Below are 13,319 nucleotides of genomic sequence, written 5' to 3'. Positions count from 1 at the left end.
GATACAGGCCTGGGGACAAGCGAATTCCATCCCAGGCCAGTGACCCACAAGGGGAGAAAGCCAACCAACCCTCAATCGGTGCGGGGTGGGGACTGCCAGGTAGGGTGTGGTGGGGTCGACCAGCAGGTAATGGAAGCTGTGGGGGGTTTAATTTCTTCAATGGTTAGGTTTAAAAGAGGGTCGTAGAATGGGATGCAATAATCACGCCAATAACCACGCAATATGCAGAGACCTCTGCAGCTCATAAAACCTCAGCCACTTCATGCCTGCAGTTCTGTGTCCCCTGCAGGGCAAGAAGTGAGTGCCTTGGGGCATGCTGTCACCTGTGATGAGATCCAGTCAGAGAGCAGCCTCTGAGGCCCACATCCCCTGCCATCTTGCTTCCCCAGGGAGCGCCTGCATGACGCCTAACCCCTCACCCTGCCCTGCTGTGAGATCCTCCCAGGCAGGACTGGCTCCCGAATTTGCTGGGTCTGGGTCCGGTGTAAAATAAGACTATAAGGTCCTCTGTTCAAAATCAGGGAAAAAGTGCCATTAAAGGTACCAAGATACAAAGCTTTGTTTTTTTCTCATAGCTTCGCTTTTGATCTGTCATAGTGTTTTCTTATTATTCAATGTCTTGATCACACAGATGCCCGTGTGCTGTGACACAAAAAGCGGGCACACCAAGTCCACTAGCTGCCAATTCCCTCCCCCGCCCGAAGCAGGACACACACACCCTGCCCTGATGAGGGGCCAGACAGTTGAGCCAGGCATCTCCCCTTCCCACAGTTGGGCCGCTGCCCCAACACACAGAAATGGGCTATCTGAGGGTATCCGACCTCTGTGTTAGGACACTAGGTGCCTGGACCCGGGGTGGACAAGAGCCTTGTCCTGCAGAATTGCCAGCTGAAGGCACTAGAGATCCCCAGTGGTAGCTGGGCAGGGGGAGTAGGGGGAGGCTGGCGGGATCTGGGGGCACCAGGAGGTGAGGCAGCTGGAGTCTAAGAACCTGTCCCCAGGAAGCAGAGAGGCAGCAGGAGGTGGGACCTCGTGTGGGCCAAGGCTCCCAGCCCTGGCGTATGCTCTGTTGGCCATGGGACTTCACGTAAAAATCCAAATCCAAAGATAAATTTAAGAATTTCAAGAGAGTAAGTGCATAGCCTACAACCTGTTCCCAGCCCGCTTCCCAGGACACACACCCTGAAGGCCCCAGGGCCAGACTCGGCCTTGTCTTCCCTGGGCCGGGCCTTTCCTTCCTCCTTAGTAGCTTCCAACCCATGAGAATCTCCAGTCCCTGAGGTCCACAGGAAGCTGGGGCCACTGTACAACGGCAGAAGGAGCATCTGGATGGGAGTCAGGGGATCTGGTTACAAGTCCTATTGGTTAAGGACTTGCAGTGTGACCTTGGGCAAGCTGCTATACCTCTCTGGAGCTGAGTTTCTACAACCCAATTCACTTATTTACTGAGAACCTAGTATGGGCAGGACATGGTGCCCCTTTGTGGCACAGACAGAAATTGTTATTTCCTGGCCCTCAAGAAAATTATCATTAAGTTGGGACGATAACACTCACACAGAAATTCCTGGGGTGGTGTCACACACATGGTCTCTTCCTCCACCACTAGGGGCTACAAGCTAGGCCATGAGCCCCGCTTTACAGATGAGGCCTCCTCTCTGGTCAGTCTAGTGAAAGGCAAAGCTTGGACTATGGGTCATGCAGACTAAAACCCCTGCCTTGCTCTGAGATTCACGGATTTGTTTTTAAAGTGAAGGCACAACATTCACCTCACAAGGGGTGCTATACAGAGGAAATGAGATAAAGGATGATGCAGTTCAGATTCCTGGTTTCCTTCCCCTCTTCCCAGTGCTACAATGCCTGGGGCCCAGCAAGCCAACCCCGTAAGCACTAGGTCGGTGGACATAGCTGAGCAGCCACGAGAAAGACTTAGTGGTTCTCAAATGACTGTTGACCCAGGGTAAGTCAACAGTGTGGGGCCTCCCAAATCATGGTGGGATCTCAGTTGCATTAATCAAAGGACAGTGACCAAAGCAAGGCAATGATGGTTTTGCTTGGCCTCCTGTGGGAACTCAGCTCTGGGCCCCCACTCTTTCACTTGGGGGGGGGTACTTTTTTCTTTTTTTCTTAAGGCATTGGTTTTATATACAGTCAAGTGTATAAGTCTTGAGAGTATAGCTCCCTGAATTTTCCACGTCTACACCTGTGTAAACACCACTCAGATGAAGACACAGGACATTTCCAGCACACGAGAATGCTCTTATACTTCCTCCCATCCATCTCCCTCAAAGGTAACTACTACTGTGACTTTTACAACCACAGATTAGCTTTAACTGCTTTTGAACATCATGTAAATGAAAACCCACAGTGAGTATGTTCTTGTGTCTGTCTTCTTCTTCTTCCTTTTTTTTTTTTTTTTTTGGTCTATTTATTTTTTGAGAGACAGAGAGCAGGGGAGGGGCAGAGAGAGAGAGGGAGAGAGAGAATCCCTAGCAGGCTCCACACTGTCAGCACAGAGCCCAATGCAGGGCTTGATCTCACAAACCGTGAGATCAAGTCCTGAGCCGAAACCAAGAGCCTGACGCTTAACCGACTGAGCCACCCCGGGCACCAGTGTCTGGCTTCTTTCACTCAACATTTCATCTGTGAGATTCATCTGTGTTGTGTGTTAGCAGCAGTTCATTCTTTTCCACTGATGGAGATAGTATTCCATTAAATAAACTATATAATTTATTTATCTACTCTACTGCTAATGAACATTTAAATTATTTCTAGTATTTGGTAACTATAAATAGGGCTACAAATGTCTTCGGTAGAAACAATCTCTTATTTCTCTTGGGTACATCCCTGGAGTAGAATTGCTAGCTCACGGAGTAAGAGTACATTTAGTTTCAGTAGACATTGTCAAACAGTTTCTCCCAAAGTGATTGCACAATTTTACATTTCCACAAGTGATGTATGAGAGTTCCAGTTGTTCTGCAAACTTGTCATCTCTTGCTATGGTCAGTACTTTTCATTTTAGCCACGGTGGTGGGTGGTAGTCGTACCCCATTGTGCACTTCCCTGATCGCTAATGATGCTGAGTACATTTCATGCGTTTATTGGCCATGTGAGTGACCTCTTTTGTGAACTGGACCTTCTCTCACGAGTGGCGCTAAGTCCAGAGAAGGGGAGCAGGGGGACCATGTGAAGAACAGTTGAAGGACCCTGGGAGACACGGTCATACTCTTCAAACCTGCAGGGCACTGACAGGGAAGGAGCAACAGATGTGGTCTGTGGGTCCCCAGCAGGCAGAAGACATAGATTACCGAGATGACCAGGACATGGATTTACAGTCTGCGTAAGGAACTTTCTAACAGTAAAAAAATGCACAAAGATACTCTGGGCTGATTCTGGAGCTGGTGGGGAGGGTTACAACAGGCACGTGAGCAGGGATGACACAGTCCCAGATGAGGCCTTCCAGAGACGGCTGAGATCCCGATTGATGGTGGTGGTTGGGGGAGTTGAAAGATGAGATTTAAGGCTTGATTCTATTATGAAAGATGCTCGGGGCCATTGGGTGGGGAGGATGGGGACTCAGAGACCAGCTATCTTTAAAAGACTTGTTTTTTTGGCCTGTTTGCTTTTATTTTCCCCAGCTGATCTCATCCTCTTAGTCATACAGGAAAGCACCTGCTGAAAAAGCAGGGAAACTAAACACAGTGTTTGACTTTGCCTCTTTCTGCAGTTGCTACGAGCCCCGTCCCAGGACACAGTGGGCTTCAAAGGTCTACATGTCAGTCAAAATTGGCCAATGGTTTGAATTAGAAAGGCCACGTGTATATGTGTGCATGCACCAGGGTGTATTTCATTTTGCGTCTCTTGAGGTCATCAGTGTCTGAGTCACCTCACAAATCACTGTAAGCAACAGGGTTCCAGGAAAGGGCTCTGACACCATGTCCCGACCATAGTCGGCTTACAGACCATGTCATAGTCTGCTCGGTGGCTCCTTCTCCCCACCTCGCTGCAACGCCCCTGGTTTGAGCCACCGTGAGTTCTCACCGGGCCCAGCCTCTTCCAGGTCATCTTTCTCCCGGTTGGAAAGGGTCAGGCAAGACAAATACCTTCATACAAATGGGAGAGGCCATCGGGAACATCGTCTTACTGCACCCTCTGCCCCCAAGACTGGAAGCTACTTGAGGGCAAGCCTGTCTCTCCCCCACCGTCCAACAGGAAGCCTGCACCTCTCAGGTGCTGACGGCAGGTTTGTTAAGTAAATGAGTGAATGCCTAGCATTATTACTGGCTTTGACAGCCAGAAAGCAAAAGCACTGGTAGAATAAAAATTAGAAGCCTGTGGACTTCACTCCTCTCCTCATTCTCCATTTTACAAACACAGCTTGTCACCTTGCCTCACAGCAGGTGTTAACGTAAGCTTATGAAGCTCGTCTTTGTATTTACTGAAAAACCAATATGAAAATTAGCATGAACAACGCCAAAAGGCAAATGGGGGAATTATTTGCTGCACATTGAACAAAGGGATAATTTATTTAGCAGAGTCTTACCAAAACACTAAACCAAACCAGAAACAAACACAAAACCAGTCCAGTGAAAATGTAGAATGAGGAAAGGAACAGGCAATTCACATAAAAATACAAATGGCTAAAAAGCTCACTCGTAATCATGTAAAGGTAAATTGAGAAGCGAGCCATCAGTTCTCATCTATCACACCGACAAAGATGCAAAGGCCCGAGAATTCCCAGTGTTCACAAGACGTGGGGGAGATGGGCACTGTCACATACAACAGAAGCACACATTGGTTTACCCTCCTTCAAGGCAAGTTAAGTCCTATCTACCCAACTGCACACGCCCTTTGACTCAGCAAGTCCACTTCTAGGAATTCATCCCACTCGTTGACTCCCTGACTTGTACAAAGATACGTGTACAAACCATCTGATTATTATCTGTATTAGCAAAACACTGGGAACCACATGAAAGTTCATCCATGGGGCATCGGCTACACAAGTTCTAATGCAGACAAACAGTGGAATGCTGTTAACCCACCCTCGGGGCTATTACTGCCCGCTACGTCACTGTACCTTATAATAGCAAGTGCTATTCTGTACATACTGCATACTGCGGTGATAAGCTCTTTATATAGATCATGTCGTGCAATCTTAATAACTGTGAAGCAGGTACTTTTTAATCCCCGTTTTACAGATGAAGAAACGAAACTGCAGTAATCTGGCTGTATTAATTTCCCAGGGCTGCCAAACAAATGACCACAAACTGGATGGCTTAAAACAGCATAAATTTACTCTGTTGCAACTCAGGATGTCAAAAATTGGGAATCAAGTGTCAGCAGGGCTGGTTCCTTTTGGAGGCTCGGAAGGAGAATATGTTGTCCCACGCCTCTCTCCTAGCTTCTGGTGATGCCAATATCCCTTGGCATTCCTAGGCGTGTACCTACATCACTGACTCTGCCGTCACAGACCCTCCTTCCCTGTGTATGTCCACTCCTCATCTTATGAAGACACCAGTCATTGGATTTAGCGCCCACCCTAACCCAGTAAGGCCTCATCTTAACTAAATACATCTGCAAGGACCCTATTTCCATATAAGGTCACATTCTGAGGTTCCAGGTAGATGTGATTTTGGGGGGACACTATGTAACTTAATACAGTGACCAAGGGCACAGAGCTAGTAAGTAGTAGAGCCCGGATTTGAATCCAGACAAGATTCAATCGGACTATATTCATCATCACTACTCCATGCTGCTTTCCCATAATAGCTCACACTTGTGTAATGCTAACAATATCCCAGGTACTGTCTTAAATGTTCACATATAATAACTAATTTAGTCCCCACAACAACTCCCTTTACAAAAAGAGAAACTGAGGTACAGAGCATTTAAAATTACCTGAATTTACATAGCCAGTAACAGGCAGAACTTTGATTTGAGCCTAGGGAGGGGGTCTCCAGAGTCTATGTGTTTTTTTTTAAGTTTATGTATTTACTTTGAGAAACAGAGAGAGAGAGAGGCAGAGAGAGGGAGGGAAAGCATCCTAAGCAGGCTCTGCATTGTCAACACAGAGCCTGATGCGGGGCTTGAACTCATGAACTGTGAGATCATGACCTGAGCTGAAATCAAGAGTTGGATGCTTAACAGACTCAGCTACCCAGGTGCCCCCAGACTCCATGTTCGTAAGCACTATGCTAAACTGCCTTCCACTGAGTATTCCAATGTGACATACACTCTGAGAAGACATACACTCTCAGAAGACCCCATTCTCTCTCCTGAAAGGCTGGCGTTCTTTTCATCAGACACCAACCGTCCCCCAGTTCATCTCGTCTCCCTCCCCCCTTGGCTGTCGTGATTCATCCCAGAGCTGACTTGGGTGTTCACAAACAGTTGCCATCTCAGCCAAGATGTTGGCTGAATTTCCTCTCCTTATTCTGTGTTGGGCATTCTTAACCTGGGCTTCCAAGTGGCCCTCAAGGGAACCCAGCGGCTTGCTGAGGTGACAGGCAAACTATGGGGCACGAGTGCATTCATTCTGCTGGAACAAGGCCCTCGGGTCCCATCAGATTCTCATCGTTTCACGATCCTGATTTTCAAGCCTGCCCTGTCTTTTTAAAACTTCTGTTCTTACCAGTTATGTTGCCTGTGCAGGTTTATTTTAAGCCATCTCAACCCTTTTAATGGTGTAAATGGAATGCAGTAGAAAACCATAAACAAATGCATACGATGTTGTCATCCAATCTGACTTTTTAAATCTTCCTGGGTTTGCAAGGAAGGAGTCCCTCTTCAGGGCTCCCCTCACCCTTATCTTCTGAGTAGTTTTTTTTTTTTTTTTTTTTTAACATTTATTTATTTTTGAGAAAGAGAGACAGAGTGCGAATGAGGGAGGGGCAGAGAGAGAGGGAGACACAGAATCCGAAGCAGGCTCCAGGCTCTGAGCTCTCAGCACAGAGCCTGACTTGGGGCTCGAACTCACAAACCGAGACGTCATGACCTACACCAAAGTTGGACACTTAACCAACTGAGCCACCCAGGCACCCTTCTTCTGAGTGGTTTTCAGGGCGGCATCTGGGTCTCCACTGCAGCATCTGGAGCGTTCACCCTGTGCTCACAGATACCACACCTGTAAGCAGTGCGCCCTGAAAAGGCAAGGGGACACAGGAGTCTGAGAAGAGGTTCCAGGCTGGCCGAGAGCTGGGCAGTAGGGACTTAAAAGCCCTGCCTGGGCCTAAATTTCTCTAGAATGCAAAGGAGAAGGAGGGAAGGTAGCAGAAGATGGAAATAACCCACCGCTGCTCAGCCTGACCCTTCCAGCAGCAGGCCAAGGCTGGGGGCCTATCTCACCAGCAACAGTGCGGCCACATGCCCCAGCACCAGAGTCCCTGCCACCTGCCTGTCCTGTTCCCCCCTCCCACCACGTGCTCCACCATGTCCTGTGCCCCTACCAACTGTCCCATCAGGCTCCATCTGTGTGTCCTGTGCGGGCTCCATTAAAAAACAAACAAAAACAAAAACCCAGAAAGAGCCCTGTATTTCGAGTCAGGGCCTAAATGAATTCATTTGTAGATCTTAATAAAAACAATGTCTTAATGCAATGGCCAAGGTAACTAGCCCTCACCTTGGTGCTCAAAGTGTGGTGGTCTGTGTGTACAGGACAAGCTTCACACTATTAGGTGTTCATTAGAGCTTATTAGGAATTAAGCCTATTGCTTAATAAAATGATTAGAGCTTATTAGAAACAAGGAGCTAATAAGAAATTCCGTATCTTAGAACCCCTCCCAGGCTTACTGAGCCAGAGTCTGCATTTTAATAAGATCCCAAATGATTCAAATGCTAGAGAGGCCCTAGGATAGAGTGCAAGGACTTTCACTTCTCAAGCTTCCCAAACCCTGGAAAGCACTTGGGTTTTTCTGGAATACGCACCCCAATCGGATGACCTGGAACAATTGCTACTTGGGTTCACTGTCCTATCAACAAAAGGGGGTTAATAATACCTGCCCTTCCTCCCTTACAGGATTCCTGAGTTTCAAACAAGATCATGGATTCATTCTATTTATTGCGATGGGGCTGACAGGGGCTGCAGAGTGAGAGGGGGAGCAGAACAGGTGTGGTTTCTGCCGCCACGGAGCTGATGGTTCTGTGGGAAAACATGTTGTAGATGCCGGTTGATGGTTTGTGATTGTCATGGCCATCACTGGGCTTTCATTGGCATACCTGTTTCCTCATTCATCCATTCAATGGTCAGTCATTTATCATCACACGAAATACCTACACTATGCGAAGTTCTGAGCTCTGAGCTCTGGAACACTGGTAAAGGAGAAACAAAGGAGCCATAAACCATCTTCAAGAAACTGTCAGTCCAGTCAGAGATGAGAATGTGAGCAGGTGATTACATTTAGGACACACTATGGCTGGTGCTCTGAGATCCATTTAGGGGCTGAGGGAACACAGATAAGGCAATGGAGAGCTTTGCTTTAAAGGATGATTACAAGTTTGCCAACTTAGGAAGGGAGAGAACAGCATTCCAGGCAGAATGAACAGCAGGGCCAAAGACAGACAGTCACAAAGGCACGATGCTTGCACCATGACCAGAAGGTAAGGAGAATTTGCAAGAGTGCCAAGAGATGGTTTTGGAGAAGTAGCTTGGGGCTAGACCTTTGATGGTCCTGGGTTCATTGCTAAGGAATCTGGTAGGAAATGAGGAGTCCCTGAAGGGAGAGGGATAACACAGTCAGAGCTACATTTCCTAAAGATCTACTAACAGCAGCATAGAAGAAAAGGCTTGATGTGGAAAGACTTTTACAAAGCTCTTGACAATAGCTCAGGGGAGAGATGGCAAATACTCGATTGGGGTCATGATTAGAGTACTTGTCAACTCCATTCATGGAGACAGAAATGAATGGAAGGAATATTTAGGAAGGCAGGATTGACAGGACTTGACAAAACAAATGGGGTGGTAAAGAGAAAGGAGATCTCTGGCTCGGTGCCTGGGTGGATGGTGTTACTGTTAACCAAGATGGGGGACACTGGAGGAGGACAGGGTGATGAGCTCGCATCAGGCCTGTTGGGTGTGACGTGCCTTTGGGATGCCCTATTGGCTTTGTCCAGTTGGAAGGAGTGACAGATGCCTGAACTGAGGAGAGCAGTCCCAGCGTGACACATGAATGTGGGAATTGTGAGTCTGTAGGGGGTACCTGGACCATGGGAATAAATGGGATCATAGGACGGTGTGGGGTGGAAAGAGAGTAGGGTTGAGAGTGGCACCGCCATTTAAGGGATGGGAAAAGATGAGTTCATTAAGGAGGCTGAGTGATGCCAAGAGGCATTTGCTGCTTCCCTCAGTTCCGGGGGCATGGAGGGTGAACACCCCTGTCGCTGCAACTCATCACCCGCCAGAATCACCTCCAGGAATGGCCCTGGAGTCACTGCCCTAGAAGCCCCAGGGTGAGTGGTGGCTCAGGCTGGGGACCCTGAGAAGATGGCTTGAGGTGGGAACACATGGGTGCATGGGCTGGGCTGGCCTCACCCCTTTTCCTCCCCACGCACAATAACTTCAGCCTTTCACAGATCGGTTTTCCTCTGAGAGAAAAACAAAAGGATGCAAGAAAAGAGACACAGAAGAAATGCTTGAGTTTGTTTAGTTTTTCAGATCAGGCAAGGACGCAGCACCTCCTAACATTGAAGAAAACCTCCCAGACGTGTCCTAGGTTGACTCCGATGAGCTCATTCTCTCGCTATCATTAAGAGCAAAGAGAGTCTGGTCCTTCCACAATTAACCAAAGGAGGATTTTATAAAACAAAACAAGAGAGAGGAAATGGCCCCAGAATTATGCTCTCTGATTCATGTTTCCCCACAGAAACAGGACTGTGGCTTTAAACTGATAATGGCTCTGAGTAGCCAAATAATTGATCTATTTGGTGTTCTGGCTTTATGTGAAAAGTGAACTGGCCTCTTTAGAAATGTTGGCAGTCTGGCTGGTCTATTAGTAAGACTAAAAAATCAAAACATTGACTGGAAAAGGCCATTATGACTCCTGGACTCAGCAGGAGTCATCGATAGATGATGTCATTTCAGAAATAAGCAAGCCAAGGTCACAAGGCTCCTGGGCAGAGTCAAACTACCCTTCGTGGCCCATCAACACCCTCCTTCGCAGATGAAGTCTGCCAAGGGGACACAGGGGTCTGAGCCAGGACTGGCTTCATTTTATTAACTTCACTTCTTTGCTCAGCCTGAGTCTAGAGGAATGCGATTCTAGAGCCCTTGACGCTCAGCAGGTGATTAAGGCAGGACCTGGTCCTCCCATATGCACACCCCTCAGATTCTCCTCTCACCCTCTTCCCTTCTTCTGGGTCCTTCTCCACCTCTTCTTACAAACCTCATTCCAGAAGCACCCGCCTGCTGCCCATGCCTGTCTCCAGCTCCCACTACCTTTCCTCTCCCCTCCTTTCTCAGCCAAGCTCTCAGGAATGGCAGGCCCGGTCCCCACGTTTTGAGCTCCCATTAGCCTCTGCCTCTTCCACTCACTAACCTAGAAATATCATTGCAGGTACCAAGCACTGGTGAGGGCTTTCCCAGCATCCTCTCCACTTAATCCCCACAGCAACCCATATGAAATAGGTGCTATTATCATCCCTATTGGGCAGAGGAGGAAACTGAGGCTCAGACAGACAGGCTGGGTCACTGGCCCCGGTAAAGCAGTGGCAGATTCCCATTTTTGAACTGTCTGCAATGCCCTGGCCAAAGTCACCCGGGACCACCTGCCAATCCTGGTAGCCCCTTCCCAGTCCCCAGCCCCCTCTGTCTCTCGGCAGCAACTGACATCTCTCCTGGGAAACCACCTTCTCTTGCACCTTCCCTCCTCTTCATGGGGTGGGTTCCCCTGAGTTTCATCCCGGGCACTCCACTTTTCTCATGCTAGCAAGGCTTCCAAGGGAACCTCTGAGCTCTCTTGACTCCAGGTCTACTGGGGATCATCTCGCCCACCCGCTCATAGTCCAAGGTCACTCTAAATGGGTCGCAGAGCTGGGGTTGGAGCCAGGGGTCCTAACCTCCAGGTCAGTCCACCTCCTGTTACTCAGAGCTGACACCACCTACTCCCCATTTTTGCATTTTTGCTGAACGGCAGGAGCAGGAGGCAGCTGTACCCTGGATGAGGGAGAAGGTGTGAGGCTCTGATAAGGTGGGGTGGAGGTTATTTTTAGAGGACACTGCCTTTCCACTCAGGCTGGGAGCAACTCAGGGGCCAAGACGGTCGAAAATGTGTTTGCAAGTTTGGCTCATTAAAGGGAGTAAATACACCAAACGACAACATTGCTCGCTTTCACTCTGCCTGTTTTATGGCTCAAGTTGATGAGACTCTATTTGTCTTCATTTCCCCTTACTTCTTTATCAGTGAGGCTCTGAGGTGAGTTTAGAGAAAATATATCATAGAAAGTAGACATAAAAATGAAATTTCAGAATGAGGGCGCTATCATCTGAGCAAGGGAAAGTCCTGGACAGCAGATCAAAGAACTGGGGGGCATTGGTGGGGTGCTCAGAGATCCCCAAGACCGGCCTGAGCAGCAAGAAGGGGCAGGAAAGAGAGGAGAAAGGTTAGTGGAGACTGCAGGCCTCCTGGTGTGTCCAGCAGCATGTGACCTTGAGCAGGGGGTTCTGCGGCCCTTGTTAAAATAAATGCCATCACAGGGAGAAAGATGAAGATTTGGGGGATGCTCCCTCTGAGAGCCCAGAACCTGAGTTAGGGTCTGGTTCTGTGATCTGGATAGAGAAAAGCTTGGGCTAGGTCATCTCTAAGAGCCTGAGAGGGTTAAGGCAGAGACAAAGGGCAGGGTCCGTAAGGTATATCAGGAAGCGGCTGGGGGTCTGGGAGGGTGTGATGCTTGGCATGGTTCCAAGTTCGTCTCATAGGCACTGTATAGGTGGGGAAACTGAGACCAGGGAGCAGCTGGACTGGAGCCTCTGGTCCTGCCCAGTTCTTTGGGTCTAAAGCTGTTTGAGTCACGTGATGCTTTGCGAGGGTGATGGCTGCTCCCCAGCAGAGGTGCCCGTAAGTACCGTGGGACGCTCTTCCTGGAGGTATAGGGCCCAGGCTATTCCGAGGACCCTAATAGGTCCCAGTATAGGCCTGAGTCAGAGGGACTGCCACAGTGTCCGGTTTCTTTCCACAATGCCTCCGGATGTGCAAGGCTCTGGCCCCAGCGTCCCAGGCCAGAGCCGATGAACAGGTGTAGGGGAGCGCCAGCGGTCAAGAGCGCGCCCTGCTGCTCTCACCGCCAAGACTCCTAGCTTCAGCTCCCGAACCAAACCCCGCCCCTACAAATGGGGAAACTGAGGCCCAGGGAAGGGCAGGGGCTCGCCAAGGCCATCGTGTGACTTGGCGACAGGGAGGCGGCTTCTGCCTCCAGGCGCTTGCCCGCTCTACCTTGGCCCGAAATGCGTGTATGTATCATGGTGCTTTAAACCGCGTCCTCTCGCGCAGTTTGGGAAACTTTTCCTGCCTCAAACAGGCGCAGCCCGAACCCCGGTTCCCCGTCCACCAACCACATACGTCCCACTCCCACCCCCAAACTTTCGGCAGCCGGAGGAGGGCCACGCCTCGGTGCCGGGCTCAGGCGGGCACCTGTCCCCAGCAGAGTACCAGCGGGCGCAGAGCCCCGCCGCCGCGCGGGAGTCGAGCGGCTGGTGGGTGGCGGGGGCGGCCGCTCCTTCAGGTCCCCGGCCCCCGCGCCTCTCTGCGAGCGCGCAAGGGTCCTTCTGTCGTTTACAGACACGGCGCCGAGGGCCTGAGAGGAGGGCGCTCTGGCTGGGGCCGGGGGAGCCTAGCGGCGCGGACGAGAGCGCGGGGCTCCGGACCCCGAGACCCCCGGCTCCCCAGCCCCGGAGGCAACCCGAGGCGGCGGCTATTTATAGAGGGAGCCACGCTCAGTCCCTCTTGGCGGCGGCGGCGACAGCTGAATATTTTGCCCAGATATGGCTGGGGCCCCGGCGCGGGGGCAGGGAGCCCCGCGAGCGCGAGGGGTACCCCGGGCCGGGTGGGGGGCTTACCGGGCCGTGGAGCCGCCGGGGCGGGCGCGGGCGACGACGGGGCGAGCGCAGGCGGCAGGCGGACGGGCGCGGGCGGCGGGCGGGCGAGCGAGCGGAGCGCGGGGCTGGACGAGCTCCCGGGCGGCCGCGGGCGGGCGGGCGCTGTGGGCTCAGGGGGTGGGAGTCAGGGGCGGGCCCGGCTCAGCGCTGTCACCGCGCCCCGCCCCGCCCGCCGCCCTCTCCCTCCGCTCGGGGGCGCCGGGCCTCCGCGCGCCGTCCCCGGCCAGGGAGCGACGCC

General features: G+C 50.8%; 1 protein-coding gene across 4 annotated transcripts in view; it reads right to left on the bottom strand.

Moving 5' to 3' along the window:
- TMOD1 (tropomodulin 1) overlaps positions 1-13,105 on the bottom strand; it is an 85,641-nt gene extending 72,536 nt beyond the window's left edge. For all 4 annotated transcript variants that reach the window (XM_047066585.1, XM_047066596.1, XM_047066593.1 and 1 more), the window contains exon 1: positions 13,043-13,105. The gene's annotated coding sequence lies outside the window, so the exon portion shown is untranslated. The remainder of the gene's footprint in view (positions 1-13,042) is intronic.
- Positions 13,106-13,319: the final 214 nt, after the last annotated feature.

The sequence above is a fragment of the Lynx rufus genome, unplaced genomic scaffold (assembly GCF_022079265.1).
Source record: "Lynx rufus isolate CCGP_SWC_20201006 ecotype Redwood Valley unplaced genomic scaffold, mLynRuf1.p SCAF_10, whole genome shotgun sequence".
Taxonomy (NCBI): domain Eukaryota; kingdom Metazoa; phylum Chordata; class Mammalia; order Carnivora; family Felidae; genus Lynx; species Lynx rufus.
Note: the sequence above shows the minus strand (reverse complement) of the source record. Positions and strands in the feature narration are given on the sequence as shown.